The sequence below is a fragment of the Apodemus sylvaticus genome, chromosome 22 (assembly GCF_947179515.1).
Source record: "Apodemus sylvaticus chromosome 22, mApoSyl1.1, whole genome shotgun sequence".
Taxonomy (NCBI): domain Eukaryota; kingdom Metazoa; phylum Chordata; class Mammalia; order Rodentia; family Muridae; genus Apodemus; species Apodemus sylvaticus.
In genome coordinates, this window is record NC_067493.1 from 1,646,329 (window position 1) to 1,663,314 (window position 16,986).

Genomic DNA, 16,986 nt, shown 5'->3' on the forward strand with positions numbered 1-16,986 from the left:
TGATACATATGAATAAAACCAGGGAGAAAACCAGGAGACAGATGACAAACACTGTGGAACACTATTTATACTCAGCACATCTTTCTCAATGGCAACGTGTGGAAAAAACCCACAGTTGTGTTAGCACAGATTCTCTAGATCAAAATATCTCAGAGAGAGGGTGAATTTTTCTGTGTATGTAGAAAGAAGATTTATTATAATGTCTCAGAGACAGTTGTCCTCTTCTTCTAATAATGGCTGTTTGCCAAGGCCAAGGGAAACTTCAAAATCAAGGACTTATCTTCCAGTGAAAGGGAGCTGAAATTTCCCTGAGCCCAGCATGAAGCCAGAAAAGAAAACTCTTGTTTCCTAAAGTCACTACTTAAAGTTAATAGCCTGGGCACCCTTCCCCTTGTGAGTCAGATTGATATCTCCACTGCACCTGAGGAATGGGCTATGCAACTTATTAACCTTGATTACAGGAAGGGGAAGGCAAGTGCTCTGCGGAAAGCTCAAGCAAGGTCTGAATTTAGGTCCTGTCAAGTGCAGGGTCATTGCTAACAAGGAGAGTAGCAGGCAGCTGAATAGCCTGAGGTGGAAAAGTGGGGTCCTTCCATAGGGCTGCTTGGTGTGAAAGTCCTCTTGCAAATGCTAAGTGAGTGCAATCCACTCCTAAGATCTGTAAAAAATTTCACCCTGGACTAGAGGCACAATTTAACTGTAAGGAGTGGTAAGGCTTACCGGCCAATCTAGAACTCAAGCCAGACCTGCCATTCAAAGAAAGAGGTGGGATCTTCCGGGTACCTTTCTTCAAGTTCCCTGTGGCTTTGCAGACCAGGATAGTTCACTGTTTCCTGACCTGAGCTCTGCTGTTGTGTGTTGTGCTGTGAGTTGACCTCGGGGAAGCCCTGAAATCTGAACATGGTAAGCACAGTATATCGTCCCACAATGGGGAGGAACAGGTGGCTGATCAGAGGGTGCTGAGGTACAGACTCCTATCAGTGGTTGGATGGGAAACATCAGCTAGATGTGACTACCTGTGCGGTTTCTAGTGTTGCTTCTTACTTGCTAAATAAGATGGTGACCTCTGAATATCATTACTATCAAGGCTGGATCTTCCCAAGTCATTTGTACCATTGGTTTGCTTGTAGAAGCATCATGGATGTTTTTCTTGATTCTGAAGGATATGTCCAAAACATTTTGTGTTTTACACTACACATTGAGAGGGCAGGTATGAAACTAATAGGTCTATTTTAACCTATGATTTGTTTTTGTTTCATTTTTTATTGCAGTTTTCATATTTCTTTACATGTATAGTGTTTTGGATATTTTGTGGCAAGGAAACTTTTTTTGTTTCACTCTATTTGGTATTTTGGATGCTTCATGTACCTTAGTAGGACTCTTTATCTTTAGTTTAGAAATTATTCATGTAAGATTTCATTAAAACTATTTTCTTGACCTTTGAGCTGATATTCTTTTATTACAGTCAATTGTAGTCTTTGCTTTTGATACATTGCAGTGTTCCCCGTTATTTAGTGTCAGTAAAATTTTATACACAAATTATTTTTTGACCAATAAGTCCATTTATTCTATTTATCTTACTTTCTTGTTCAGTGTGTGTGAACCTTGACTCTGTAGATGTACATGTGCAGGCAATTTCAATGGCCTGCTCTCAGGGACTGAGCACCTGCTTAAATCATTACCTGCCTCCATCAGCTGCTGCTGTTGTCAGGTGTGCTTTATATACATGGAACACTAGCTTCAGCTGCTCTCTATATTTGTTCCCTGTTTCTGTTCTCTACACAAGCCCCCGCTATAGTCTTTCTCTACTCTTATCCCAGGCTCTCTGCTCCCTATATGTGTCCCAGTCCACAGGTCCTCTTGTGCACCCCTATCCCTTCCCCAGGTTCTCACTCCTCTCCTTTCCACAAAACAACTTCTTTTGTATCAGAACTCTTGCACGTTTTAATTTTTGAGGAACTGCTGTGACAGGACACCTTGGATTTCTTGTTGACATATTTTCAATTGTCTGCTGGGTTAAATGCATCCTCTCCCAATGAGGCCAGACATTGGAGTACAGTTAAAATAACAGATACCAAAGATAGGCAGCAGCTTTAGGGACACCGCCTGTTCCAGTTGTTGGAGGGACCTCATGAAGATTAACCTGAACTTCTGCTACTTATGTGCCAGGGGCCTTAGTCCAGTCTGTGTCTGCTATTTGGTTGGTGGCTCAGTCTCTCAGTGTCCCCAAGGTTATAGGTTAGTTGAGTCTGCTAGACTACCTGTGGAGTTCCTACCATCTTCAGGGCATTGAATATTTCCCCAACTCTTCCTTAAGCGTCTCCAAGGTCCATCCCTTGTTTCACTGTGGTTCTCTGCATCCATTTCAGTCAGCTGCTGGGTGAAGCCTCTCACTGATCACTTATGAAATTCTCCTGGCTGGGAGCATAACTTTATATCCAAGATAATGTTAAGGATTGGAGATTGCCCATAAGGTGTGTCTCCAGTTGGGCGAATTTTCATTGGGCAGTCCCTCATTCTGTGCTCCAGGTGTGCCCCTGCTTTTCTCTTAGATGGGACAAATTTTGTTCTGTGTGACTATTGTCATGTAGTTGAAACTGACCATTTAGGTTTATTCTCATGCACCCATACAGTCAATATTTGGATTCTGTTCCTAAATCACATAAGATGCTTTAGCCCCATTTGCATATAATGCTAAGCTATTTTGCAAGCCTGGTGTTTTAATATTTTTTAATTCCTTTGTTGTTTTCAAGACAAAATCTCTCTGTGAAATCCTTCCTGTCCTGATAGTCAATTTAGGATCCACATAAGCAACCTGACATGGTTTAGAACAATAAGGATATGCGTTTGTGCAAATTTTAATCCTCAGGTTTCACTTTGAAATTTGGCCAAATATATAGGTTATATTCTATTTCTCAAGTTGATGTATGTTCATTATATCAATACTTCCTGGGCCTTCAGAGTCCTTGGTTCCCAGGTGTATGATGTACTTCCTCACACTTGTGATTGTTCTGAAATGTTTGAATAAATAGTATTTTGCCTATGTGTATGAATGTGAATATCATATATCTCTTCATTACTGTTGTCATAAGGTGGCCTCAGAACTCTTGATCTTGAAGTAATGAATAAATGTTGGTCCCCATGCTTATGTGATAAATTGACGAACACAATGTGGAAGACCAGTTAGAGCTTTCCATTGCTGAGCTCTCTCTCCTGCCCTACATTGCTTATTTATGATCAACATTTATATTACTGTATTTCCATCTGTTCTTTTGTAACTGTTTAAGCACTCATTCCCTTTTAGCAAAATTTTATTAATTTTATAGTTTAAACTGTTGCACTATATGCTTCTACAAGATGGATACGGATCTCAAGTGAATGTATAATTCGTTGTGGAAAGTTTTAGTATAGAACTCTGAATTCTCTATCATTTTTATTTCCTTGGTGGATTTTGTAGGGATTGAGGTTCTTAATATATAACTTTTGATCTCCTAGAACATGATACTTATGTCATGCTGCCATCCACCTCACTGACATACACCTGTTTGTACATCTGTGATTGAAGTCATGGGCAAATACATCCAGCTTGCCCATAACTCTTTTGTTAGTATGTTCATACAATTTTTCAGATGTGTGCTCAATGTTGTGGTTCTGTTTCTCCTGCATCTCCCTCTTAATTGGCATTCCTCTGGCAAGGCTGTATCCTATACAAAGTGTTCAAAAGCAACACATGTAAATCTTATAATTAATGCTCCTTCTAAAATGACACAGTGATTGTAAATTGTGAGTCTGAATATAAGTGGATCAAGTGCCAATATTATATGAATATGTTTTCAAAAAAGCATGTATTTCCTTTACATTGATGTTAGTATCATGCTTTGTGTTGTATACATATGGAAAATTTAGGATGCAGTGACTTTTGATGATGTGCATGTAAACTTCACTGAGGAAGAGTGGAATTTGCTGGATCGTTCTCAGAAGAATCTCTACAAAGATGTGATGTTAGAAACCTACCTGAACCTCAAAGCTATCGGTAAAATTTATTTTTTTTTAAAGAAACAAATGTTTATTGTTTATTGATGGTCTTTTACTATTTTAATTGTGAATAATGAAGATTGAGCTAAATAATTCATATTCACTAAATTTTCACTGTAACATACATGGTGCAGTGAAAATTCATAGAATCTAGAATTTTTCCTAATTTCCAATAGAATATATTTAATTTCTTATATTGTGTTTTAGGCTATAATTGGGAAGACCATCACCTTGAAGAACATTTTCAAAGTAGTTCAAGACATGAAAGGTAATTTTCATGTGGAAGATGAAACAAATTTGCCTCCGAGGAATTTTTCATATCTTTTGGAATCTCCAGCGAAAAGCAAAAGTATAAAATAACAGTCCTTTAAATGTAACTATGATTATAAGATCCAATATCTGATTTGTGTATCCCTTTGATAAGTAGCTACGGTAGAGCTGTGCTGTGGACCTGCCAAGTTATATAGTCCCATAGTACTTAGATATTGCACATTGAATATTGATAAATTTATATCCTAAACATTCTAGTAAGCAAATAGTCCATAGTAAAATTGGTGATGCTCATATTCTTTTAGTAATGTGGTTAAGTTTTGTGAGAGGGCATTTTATGAGAACCAAGAATGCTGTTTGGAGAAACATTAATCTATATTGCACATGTTATGAGGAATACAAAATCAAACTGTAAATGCAATGTGTAAACTTTTCATTTGTCAATTTTTTCAATGAGGCATATCATGTGTCCCGATGGATAGAAAGCATGTGAGCATAGGGATATTGTGAGAAGCAACATAATTTTTTTTCTAAAACAATGAGAAGATATGGAGTATTCTGCTTTTGATAGACATTAGGAAATGACAGATATTTGAAATTAATTGTTTTTCTAGTTTTATGGGGAACATCCCCAAACTCATAGTGTAGAAAAAGTCGATATGTACTAGGAATTTGGAAATTCTGTGTGTCCTGCTTCACAGTCAAATGTGTTGTATTTCATAGTACAGTTAAAACTATGAATATAGTCAGTGTTATAAAGACCAGATTTGTTCAAAGTTTATTCAAAAAGCTGAAATACATCATATAAAAATCCTACATTAAAATAGGATGTTATAAATATGAGCCATGTAATAACCATCACATGTGTCTTGACTAATTCATGATGAGGCAGAGCACCATGAACATACAAAGTGCTAAAACCATAAGATCTAATGCTTCCTTACCATTAGACCAAATTGTAATCATAATTCATATTGATTACATGATTGGTCATAGTAATGAATGTACTAAAGATTTCACATTTGTTAATTATCGTTGCAGTGTCATAAGAAGTCATAGTGGAGAGAAACCCTATGAGTGTAATCAATGTGGTAAAGCCTTTGCACAGCGCAGTACTTTGCAATATCAGAAAAGAACAAGTCCTGGAGAGAAACCTTATAAATGTAATCAATGTGGTAAAGCCTTTTCATGTCATAGTAATCTCCGAAGACATAAAAGTACAAATACGGGAGAGAAAACTTCTGTATGTAATCAATGTGGTAAAGCCTTTGCAAGACCGAGTGATCTCCAAAGACATAAACTGACACATACTGGAGAGAAACCTTATGAATGTAATCAATGTGGTAAAGCCTTTGCAAGACCCAGTCATCTCCAGTATCATAAAAGAACACATACTGGAGAGAAACCTTATGAATGTAATCAATGTGGTAAAGCCTTTTCACATCACAGTAATCTCCAAAGACATAAACTGACACATACTGGAGAGAAACCTTATGAATGTAATCAATGTGGTAAAGCCTTTGCAGGTCACAGTGATCTCCAAAATCATAAAAGAACACATACTGGAGAGAAACCTTATGAATGTAATCAGTGTTTTAAAGCCTTTTCACGTCACAGTAATCTCCAAAGACATAAACTGACACATACTGGAGAGAAATCTTATAAATGTAACCAATGTGCTAAAGCCTTTGCAAGACACAGAGATCTCCAAAATCATAAAAGAACACATACTGGAGAGAAACCTTATGAATGTAACCAATGCGGTAAAGTCTTTGCAAGACCCAGTCATCTCCAAAATCATAAAAGAACACATACTGGAGACAAACCTTATGAATGTAATCAATGTGGTAAAGCCTTTTCACGTCACAGTAATCTCCAAAGACATAAGAAAACACACACTCGAGAGAAATCTTATGAATATAATCAATGCAGTAAAACCATTGCAACACCCATTCATTTCCACTATGATCAAAGAACACATACCAGACAGACATTTCATTAATGTAATCAATGTGGTAAAGTATATTCAGAAGGGTGATATCTGCAAAGTCTCTGTGCTAGAAAGAAACCTACTGAAAATAATCATGAACTAAGTGGGAGTTAGGGTTCTATCATATTAGGAATATGATAGACATTGGTGCTTGGGATTATTTCCACTCTGGAGATGGTTCTTTGGAATCCTTGGCAAAGAAGATTTCTGCCTTTTAACCTTGTCTGAAGAGTTTCCTTGAGGTTATGTTAAAGAGATTGTTTTGAAAACGTAAGTCATGATAATCCCCACAAAGAATTTGGCCTTAAGTTTTTAACAAGTATACAAAACTAAGAAATGAAAAATACAAAATGTAAGGTTCAAAATGCAAGGCATCATCAGGACGTTGAAGGAAGCTAAATCCTGTGATCAAGGATATTCAATGGTGTTAAAAGAATGGTTACATTAGGGCAAGGTTCCATCCAGCTAAACATATGGATTTGCAGTTGTATGAAAGTGAACTATATCATATTAGGAATTATTATTATATGGTTATTGTTTTCATGTGGAGATATGACGATAAATGTATGTGTCAAACTGAGAAGGGAACTTGATTGCTATTCTGGGTTTTCAATGTACTACCTGAAAGGAAAAGCTTAGGTCCAGGCATGGTGTTAAATGATTTTTATCCCAGAGTTCAGGAGACAGAACCCTGGAGATCTCTGAGTTCAAGGTTATTCTACTGAGCAAGTTCCAGGACAACCAAGCTTAGGCAGTGAAGTCTTTTGAAAAATAAAAAGTGGGTGATAATGTAATGGAAGTGTCCATGTTTCAGCCACATCAAGTGGCAGAAGTCAGCAGCTTTGTCTATGTGGCTCTGGATATAGAGGCAATAATAGAAGGGACTAATGAGACAATTAATGCTGGATAGATGTAATTCAAGAATTAGAGGTGACGGGGAAGAAATAGGCATCACTGAGGTAAAATCTTCTGGGTAATGGTTTCTGAGTCAAAAAGAGGGTATGTTCTAGAGATAGTCAAGGTTGGACCTAGTGGTGCAGCTGGACTTGTTCATGTATAAGAATCACCCAAGAGGTACTGGTTTTGAATGCATCAAATTGTCATGCTGAGCAGCTGTGTCTTGGGATCATTGAGCAATCATAGGGAGGCTATAGGTTAAGCATTTTTGCAGCAGGAGAACACAGCATCTTGAAGATGTAAGTACCATGGGATGAGCATCAAGAACAGCAGGAGCAGGAGAGTGGAGTCAACCAGACCTTAGAGTGATAGAGAGGACAGAGCTGTAAAAGTGACCCAGTTTCTTTAGAGGACCAGAGATGATCATGTGTGGATCCCAAAAATTGAAACAAGAAGATGTGATGTTGAAATTATATTAGTGAAATCAAAATTTTGAGACATTAGAAGTGTGTGTTACCTGCTCAGGGAAACTGCTTTAAGGAAATAAAACCACTTGAAGTGAAACGATTGTGCTTCAGTAAACAATGCAGAAAGGAGTTATAAATTAGAGGAATGCTTTGACATGATACCTGGACGTCCAAGGTTTAGAGACTGCTCATCTGGCTTTTGGTCTTTTTTAGATACAGGATTTCCTCACAATGACCTTTAGAAAAAGGGTGAAGTGTATCGTCTTTATATGAAGACATATGATGTGGTTTTTGTTTTTGAAAAATATATGTGATTACTATTACATTTTTGCATTAATCTCAGAAGACTCTTTGAACTTTGGACTCTTAACATTTTTGAGACTGCTATAGAAGATTGGGACTTTTACAGTAGTATTTTGCATGCTTAAGTATGATCCCTATACACTAATGAGTTTGACAAATCATATAGTGGCCAGGCAGTGGAATGTGGTAGTTTAAATATGCTAAGCTAAGTGAGTGGCATTATGAGGGGGTGTGGCCTTGTTTCAGGAAGGGCATCAATGTGGAGGTGGGCTTTGAATTTCCTACCAGTGCTGAAGAGACCCCCATATTAGGTCCCTGGAAGACAGTCTCTTCCTAGCTGCCACTGGATAAAGATGCAGAACTCTCAGCTTCTTCTCCAGCATCATGACTGTCTGCATTCCTGCTATGATGGAAATGGAATAAACCTCTGAAACTATAAGCCTGCCCCAAATAAACTGTTGCTTTTATAGGAGTTGCCTTGTTCAGTATGACTTTTCATAGCAATGGACATTACTAGACAGAAACAACATGATTTCTTTTAATGTGGCCAAGACTTGGAACAATTGTGTAGTTTTCATTTTCATGAAAGAATATGTGTTAGAGAGAAACGTCATGAATGTGTTTAGTATAATGAAGCCTTTGCACACCTCTATATTCTTCATCATTATGAAATTATTCATACTGGAGTTAAATTCTATGAATGCTAGCAATGTGGTAAATCCTTTATGTTATGAGATTCACAGAGTTCCAACACAATTCAAACACCAGGACAATGCAAAAGATAAGAATATTTTGTGGTCAAATCTTTAGTGATTAATGCATCCTTGAGAAACATATTAAGTGGCTTATCTGAATCACCCCATTCTGTCTCCACCCTGAGTCAGAGATTTCAAATCTTAAAACCACAAACGTCCATGCTAAGATACAGCTACATTTCCCACCAATGAGGATTTTCTTCTGTTGTTACTTTACGTGAAATGACACAGAATGTAGGTTTTAGTCTATCACACTCACTGGTTCTTTTGTAGTTAGGAACAGGAATTTTATTTTGAGGAATAAACCATGAATAACAGAAATCAGGATTAGGAACAGTCATTATGTTTCAGGGAACAAAACAAATCATGAAAGCTTGCCAGATATTGTTAAGCATGCAGGTCCCCTATGACCTGGGACTTGACCTTAGTTTCAACTTATGATTAAATGTACATTATCAACAAAAAGGTAGTCCTTAGAACAAGATTCTTTTGCTTGTTCCCAAAATTTGTAAATAATAGTCATCTTTAAATATATAACAGGACATATACTGAAGAGAAATCTTATAATTATAATCATGCGATACAATATTTTCACAAAAGTTATCTATGGATGCATAAAAAAAAATACATCCCGGACAGAATGCTATGACTATTCCATTTGGTAAAGATGGTCTTTGCATGCTGCAGTAGTCTTAGAAACCATGAGAAAATGTCGTAATGCAAGGAAACCTCATAAACATAGTCAATGTGGTGAAGTTTTGTTCTTTCTAGTATCTTTATTCAAGAGTAAACTCTTTAGCATGTAATTAATCTATTAAAGGCTTTGAATATCATAGTATTTCTTAAGAACCTTCAAGAATACCCAAAGTAAACTGTGCTTAAAAGGATTTTGGTAAGTTATTAGCCAACACACCTTTATTTAGTTACTCTGGGTTATTTATTCTGTAGAAAAAATGTGACAAGTGTCAACAATCAATTCAAATTTTATGTTATCTCTCTATTTTATTTGCTCTTGCAAACTCATTTTTACATACAAAGGCCACTAATGTTTATTTTCATTTTTAGTTAATCGTGAATCCAACAACTTCCTTGAGAGTACTCATCTGCTTCAGGAACTGCCTTTGTAAAGTTTTCCTCACTTATACAAACTATCATATCTTCTTCAAAGAAAAAGAATTTTAGTTCCGCTTTTGTAATTTGTATTACCTTCTTCCTTCCTTATTGCTCTAGCTAAACTTTTACATAATATATTGGATAGATAGATAGATATAGAGAGAATGGACCACCTTGTCTAGTTTTGGAATTAGTGGGATTAATTTGAATTTCTCTCCAGTTAATTTAATGTTGGCTATAGGCTTGGTGTAAAGAGACATTTTTGTGTTTAGGCATGTCCCTTGTATCTTTCATCACACTAAGAATTTTATCATAAGGTATTTATGTAAGAATATAATAATATTTTGATGTGTTTTATATTTTATTGTATTTATTTTGTCTATTAAGTAATTTTACACCTGTGGTTTTAGGGATAATTGGTCTGTAATTCGCTTTTATTGCTTAGTCTTACCTGACTGGATATATGAGTAATCATGGGTTCAGAAAATAAATTGGCTAATATTTCTTTTGTTTCTATATTGTTGAATACACTGAATTCTTGTTAAATCCTCTCTGAATGTCTGGTAGGATTCTAACCTAAAACTTGTGAACATGGACTCATATTGGTGGCATATTTGTAATGAATTCAGTTTTCCTAGGATTTTATGTCTGTTTAAGTTGGTTTTCTTAGTTTATTTTAATTTTGGTAAGTGGAATCTATTGAGGAAATTATCCATTTCTTTTATAATTTCCCGTTTGGTGGAGTTCACCCTTTTTAAAACTGTGTTGTTACCACTCTCTATATTTGTTCATTGCATGTTATTTCCTCCCCATTTCATTTTAGGTTTCATTAATTTGGATATCTTTATATTTTAGTAAAGGTTCATGAAACTTGTGTAATAAAAGGATCAAAAGACCAACTCCATGGTTCATTGATTCTTCTTCTTCTATTTCTATTTTACTGGTTTCAGCTCCATAGCGATAATTTCTTGATTTCTCTTCCCTGTTTTCATTGCTTCCTCACTTCTTTCTGTTGTAGCCTTTAAATCATGCTGTTAATTTACCATCATGAAAGCTTGTTGGTTTTTTTTTTTTTTTCATGTAGGAATTTTGTGCTGTGAACGTTCTTCTTAGCTCCACTTTCATGTTCTTTATTTTCCATGAGATTGTGCATGTTGCACATTCATTTGCATTGAACTCTAGACAGTCTCTAATTTCTTCCTTCATTTCTGTGTATAATCATTTTATCTCATACAATTAGTTAGTAGTCAGTTAGCTGTCCTCCCTCATCTCTTACAACACTGAGACATCAACAGGTTTTTGGCCCAGATCACATGTTTTATCTGATCAGAGTGTGGGGTCTCCTGGGCCTGTTGCAATCAAGGACATGAACATCCCAGTTTATTGGGGCCACCCACTGGGCTTATGTTTTTTCTCTCTGGGATGGAGTTTAGTCCTTTCTCATCAGAAGGCTCCTCTCCTTATAAATGGCCCCATGGATATGAGAGGTAGTAATGACACACCAGCCCTCTGTGTCTTGTTTTTTCTCAGTTCTAGTGATGTTTTAATAGCTTCTCGTTCAGCTTTCTGGACTGACATTCCTGACAGGTGTGATTCTGCCCATGTGATCTTGGTATTGACACCACCACTACCCCAGCTTACCTCTGTCCATCTGGAATGAGGCTGTGGCCATTTGTGAATACTGTTACCGTTACCCCTGCATCTATCTGAGCAGACATACAGAGGCCCATCCAGGGTGGTCAAGGTCTAGTATCAGGTCAGCTGAGAAGTTGTCCTGGAGGCATTCAAGGAGAGAGGCTGACAATGAGCCATTCTGCCATCATCTTTAACTAAGAGGCCATTGCTGCAATGAGGTGTAAACACGGAGGGGCCTAGTTCCTGCCAATTGCTTACCCATTGGCCATTGTCTAATGCCAGGAACCCTGGTCTGAGTATGCGTTTCCCAAGTCTACAAAGGTCACCTGAAGTTTGCAGAGTAAGGCTTTTATTCCAGAGACATAAACAGTCAGAATTTTTAAAGGCATCTAAGAAATCCTGCATTTTTTGTTTCTGTAGCCACTGGAAAGTCATTTATAAACTGATGTAGAGACTCTATCTGTAAGTTTTAGCAAGACAGTATGTTGAACTTTATCAACAAAAGATGATGGGTTTCCATTTTACTTATAGGGTAACCCTGGACTTGTGGTGCGGGCACTTGTGATTCTCAGGGCCCCCTTATCTCCTTTTTAGGCATTACTCATGGTCTTCTGATTTGTCCTTGGCTGCCAACAGGGTCTTTCCCAGGTCTCCAGTCTGATGCTTCTGTCCTCCCATCTGTGTCTCCTCTGCAGTCTGTCCTCCATTAAATACTCTCTTTGCCACTGTCCTTAAATCTCTTAGACAACTCTGTCCTAACTACTCCACCCTCTGGGGCTTTGTCTCCATAGCTGCTGTTCCCTGATTGACAAAAGCTCAAGCCATTGCTGCCTTTGCTTCTGGTGATTCAGGGTCCATGGGTGTGTATTGTCAAAAATGTCTTCATGACCCTGTCTCAAAAAGCTGTAGGGCTTTTATTTTTCTCACTGCCTAATATTATTCACTCTGGCCAAATTTGTGGGCCATCTTGTGGCTACCTCGAGACCTGCCAGCATAGCCAGACTGTGGACAAAGGGTCTCCTCCTCTTACCTTCAGTGTTGTTGCAATAACAGTTTGGGTGAGTTAGGGTAATGCAAACATATTGGGGCCAGTAACCAGTTCATATACCAATCCCAGACACTATTGTGGATGCCAACAAGTGCTTGCTGACAGGAGCCTGATATAGCTGTCTCCTGAGAGTCTCTGCCAGTGCCTGACAAACACAGAGGGGGACACTCTCAGCCAGCCATTGAACTGAGCACAGGGTCAACAATGGAGGAGCTAGAGAAAGGACCCAAGGAACCGAAGGGTTTTGTAGCCCCATAGGAGAATCAATAATATTAACCAATTAGTAACCCCAGAGCTCCCTGGGACCTAACCACCAACCGAAGAGTACACTTGGAGGGACCCACGGCTCCAGCCACATGGGTAGCAGAGGATGGCCTGGTCGGACATACTTGAGAGGAGAGGCCCTTGGACCCGTGAAGGCTCATTGCCCCAGGGTAGGGGAATACCAGGTCATGGAAGCAGGAGTGGGTGGGTTAGTGAGCACGGGGAGGGGAGATGGGATAGAGGGATTTCAGAGGGAAAATGAGGAATGGGGACAACATTTGAAATGTAAATAAAATATAAATATAAACATATGAATATATAATATAAAATATATAAAAATATAAATTAATTTAAAAATAAAAAAAAATGAAAAAAGCTCTTGGGAAGCAGAGGCAGGTGGATGTCTGTGTTTGAGGAGAGCCTGATCTACAGAGTGAGTTCCAGGACAGCCAGGACTACACAGAGAAACACTGTCTCAAAAAACCAAAAGCAAAAAAATAAAAGTAAATAAGAAAATATCTAATAAAAAATTCTTTAAACAAAACACAACATGACCTCTCATTGTGACCACCTTGAATGGATAAAGGTCAATTCACAAGTATCTTAATCACTGCTATTGCTTTGATAAAATACTCTGTCAGGAGAACAGGTTTATTCCAGCTCACGGTTCACAGTAAAGTCCCTCATGGTACACAATGCCACTCTGAAGTGTGAAGCAGCTGCTCACTCACATCAGGTGTGTAAATAATCAGGACACCAAGAGCAATGAGCGCCTGCTGCTGCTCAACCCCTTTCCACACACAGCCTGGGATCCTAGCCAGGGAATGGTGCTGCCCACAATGGGTGGGTCTTCCCACACCAGTTAAGACAACCAAGGCCAAACCTTACAGCCACGCCCCGAGGCACCTCCCCCTTGTTAGGATTGTGTCTAAGCTCCACCCCCACAGTTACTTGGCAACAGCCAGTTATGCCCCTCCCCACTGTTACCTGGCAACAGTCAGGTGCACTATAAAAGGGGCTGCTTACCCCTCCCCCTCTCTCATTTTATCACTCTCAGCTTCTCTCTTGCCCCTTCTTGGACTCCCCATCCCTTCCTCTTACCTCCCCCCTCTCTCCACATGGTCATGGCCGCCTCTGCTTCTCTACTCTCTCCCTCCCTCTGCCTTTCTCTGCCTCTACTTCCCTCTTGACTCCCCTCTCCATGCCCTGAATAAACTCAATTCTGTACTATAACTTGTCTTGTGTCTGGTAACCTCAGGAGGAAGCGATGCCTTGGCATGGGCCCACTGAGGCACGCCCTTCCTCCACACCGCCATTAGAACATAGTCTCTCACCCCTTTCTCTTTTTATGACCGCAACACTCCTGGCCACTCTAGATCTCATCCAGTAGACAATGGAGGTTGACCATCATGGTGGCTGTGATGCTCGGTCTATTTATCTAGACACTGGGGTCCTCTGTCTTGCCTTGCAAGAGTATATGAAATCTTTTTCTCAGATTAATTATAATATATAATAATATATATTATTATATATAATATATTATAATACATAATATTTATAATTAATAATATAAAATAATAGATTTTATATTAAAATATTTTATATTTCTAAAACCTATTTATTGGAATTTGTGCATGTACTAGCTTTCCCACCAGATCTTAAATGTATTGGGGGACTGTGCCTGACCAAATAAACATTCAAATGTTAAGGGGTGGGGTGAGTACAAACCAGGACTAGAGACTCCTACATATTCTGCCCCTTGCTACCCTCTCATTTCCCTCCTTACCAGGGGTAGTATTTTCCTTTATTACTGTAATTAATATGGCTGCCCGGTGGTTTGTTCCACAGAGATCAATGCTCTTCATAAGCTTTACCTCAGTTTCTCCCCTTGGTCTGGGAGGGGCAAATTGCTAGTTAGCCTAGGATGACCCCTCCCACTCCACAGATGAGAACAAGGACAAGGACTCAGGAAGTGACTCGTGGGTGGAGGGAGCTCCTGGTGGCAGCCCTGCCAGGGAAACATGGCTCCCTAAGGACTGTGTGGGTGACTTGGATTTCCCAGATGGCATTTCCACCGTGAGCAAAAATGGCCTCAAACTCCACTCTTTCCCCCAAAGTGACTCCCACTGTTGACTTCTTCACATCTCTGCCTAGCGTTGTCACTCTTTTGGTGACATGCGGATCATCAGGTTTGGAGAAATTTAATTTACAATTATGATGGGAATTAAGTCTCTGGGTGGCTAAGATATTGTTCATCTACCTGTAAAAAGGAATGTGAGTTGACATCACTTCATCATGGCTTTCCCTGTTGTGCTACCACAGATGGCAGACAATTCAGCTCCCCCCGCATTGCTGATGGAGACCATGCTGACAGCAACATGGGCTGAGCTGGATCACACGTGTGTGTTAGGCATTAGGGGTTCCGCACAACAACAGTATCCGGTACAGAAATCACTTTGATAACTGTCATGGCTGCTGCTTATGACTGGCATGGCCAAGATGATGAGAGTTTATTTGTTAAATAAATGAGATAGTGGAGTTGATGTGTTAAGCAGGGAACCTGGCATCTAATCAGTTATCGAGTGCTCAGGGCATGGTTGTATTGAAAGCTTAGGCTGACCCTTATTCAAGTGTGCATGCATATATTATAAAAATAACAGCAGTGCGTTTAAAATATAGACAGACCCCAAAATTAAATTTATTACAGAAATTAGGCTAGCCTCTCCTCTCAACATTGAGAACTAACATAAAATAATAATGATAAGGAGTGAATGTCTCAGATATCTAGAAAAGACAAAGATGTATAAGTTTTGACTTTTTGCCACTTAAAGCCCTCCTCAATAGACAAGCAATAAATAGGCTTTGATTTGCAAACTAAAACCTTAATTTTTATTTAAAAAAAAAACACATTTGGAATTGGGATTTACCTTGCTATCAAATGCAGAAGTGTGACTCCTGAGGCTCAGTCTTAAGGCATCAGGCAGTGAGCTTGCAGGGAATTAAAGTGCTGTTGTCTTGTCAGGGTGAGATGAGGCTGTGGGGGAAGATGATATGGGTGGGTCCTCCATGGATGGGTAAGGGGATGAACTTGGAGCATGTTTGAGACAGGTGGGACATTTTGCATGCTTGTCAAGGGTTTTGGATTGTTTGCTTGTTTTTTTTTTTATTTTTATTTTTATATTATTTTATTTTTATTTATTTATTTATTTATTTATTTATTTATTTATTTATTTATTTATTTTGAGACAGGGTTTCATCATTAGCCCTAGATGTCCCTAGATATAGTTTTGTAGACCAGTCTGGCCTAGAACTCACAAGATATCTGCCCGTTTCTGCCCCCCACCCCACCAAGTGCTCGGATTAAAGGTGTGTACCACCACTGCTTGGTTGTCCATGTTATTTTTAAATATGGTGGGATGTAGACCGACAGTGAGAGCCACCTGAGACCTGAGAACACATGGCAACTGCTAAGTGCAAAACCTGTTCTTGCTGTCCTACTCTTTTGTTGAAAAGGAAGGGATTCAAGGGGGGTTTAGAAGGGTGGGAACTTCAGCAGCCAAGCCATTAGCTCAGGGGCTAAACTTTTTGCCCATATTTTTTATTGACTGTGTTTGCAGTTATCACTGTAAAGCAGTAATGTCGCCCAGTGTTATTTAATATTCCCTCTGATAAAGGTGTCCAAGCCCCGGATCCAGAGGTTGCTGCGTTGAAGTAACTTGCTGTAATTTCTAAATGTTGCCTGCAATCTTTGTTCTCAAACTGGAGTCGTTTGAGTAGCACACATGTAGTGTGTGATGTTTACTAAATTGAGTGTTTTGAGACAGGATCCTGCTGTGTAGTCTAGGGCTGCCCTAGAACCCACTACGTCTTCTAGGTTGGCTGGACCTCACTGCAGTCTCCTGGTTGACAAGTGCCCAGTGATGTGTGTGTGGTGGTGGAAGTGTACGTGTGCCTCACCTGGCTAGACTGATGCTTTTAAAGAAGCTCTTCAGAGCCTGGGGAGGGATGAGGTGTGTCCTGACCTCAGAGTAGGTAATGAATTGATCAGCAACAACTAACTAATATCAAGGACATTTACTGCCATTCTTTAAAAAACATAATTAGCCAGGCATGGTGGTGCATGCCTGTAATCCCAGAACTTGGGAGGCAGAGGCAGGCAGATTTCTGAGTTTGAGGCCAGCCTGGTCTACAGAATGAGGTCAAGGACAG

The 16,986-nt window shown here is 39.0% G+C and overlaps 1 pseudogene; it reads left to right on the forward strand.

Moving 5' to 3' along the window:
- Positions 1-16,986, forward strand: part of LOC127673193 (zinc finger protein 208-like) — a 129,661-nt pseudogene that overhangs the window by 4,913 nt on the left and 107,762 nt on the right.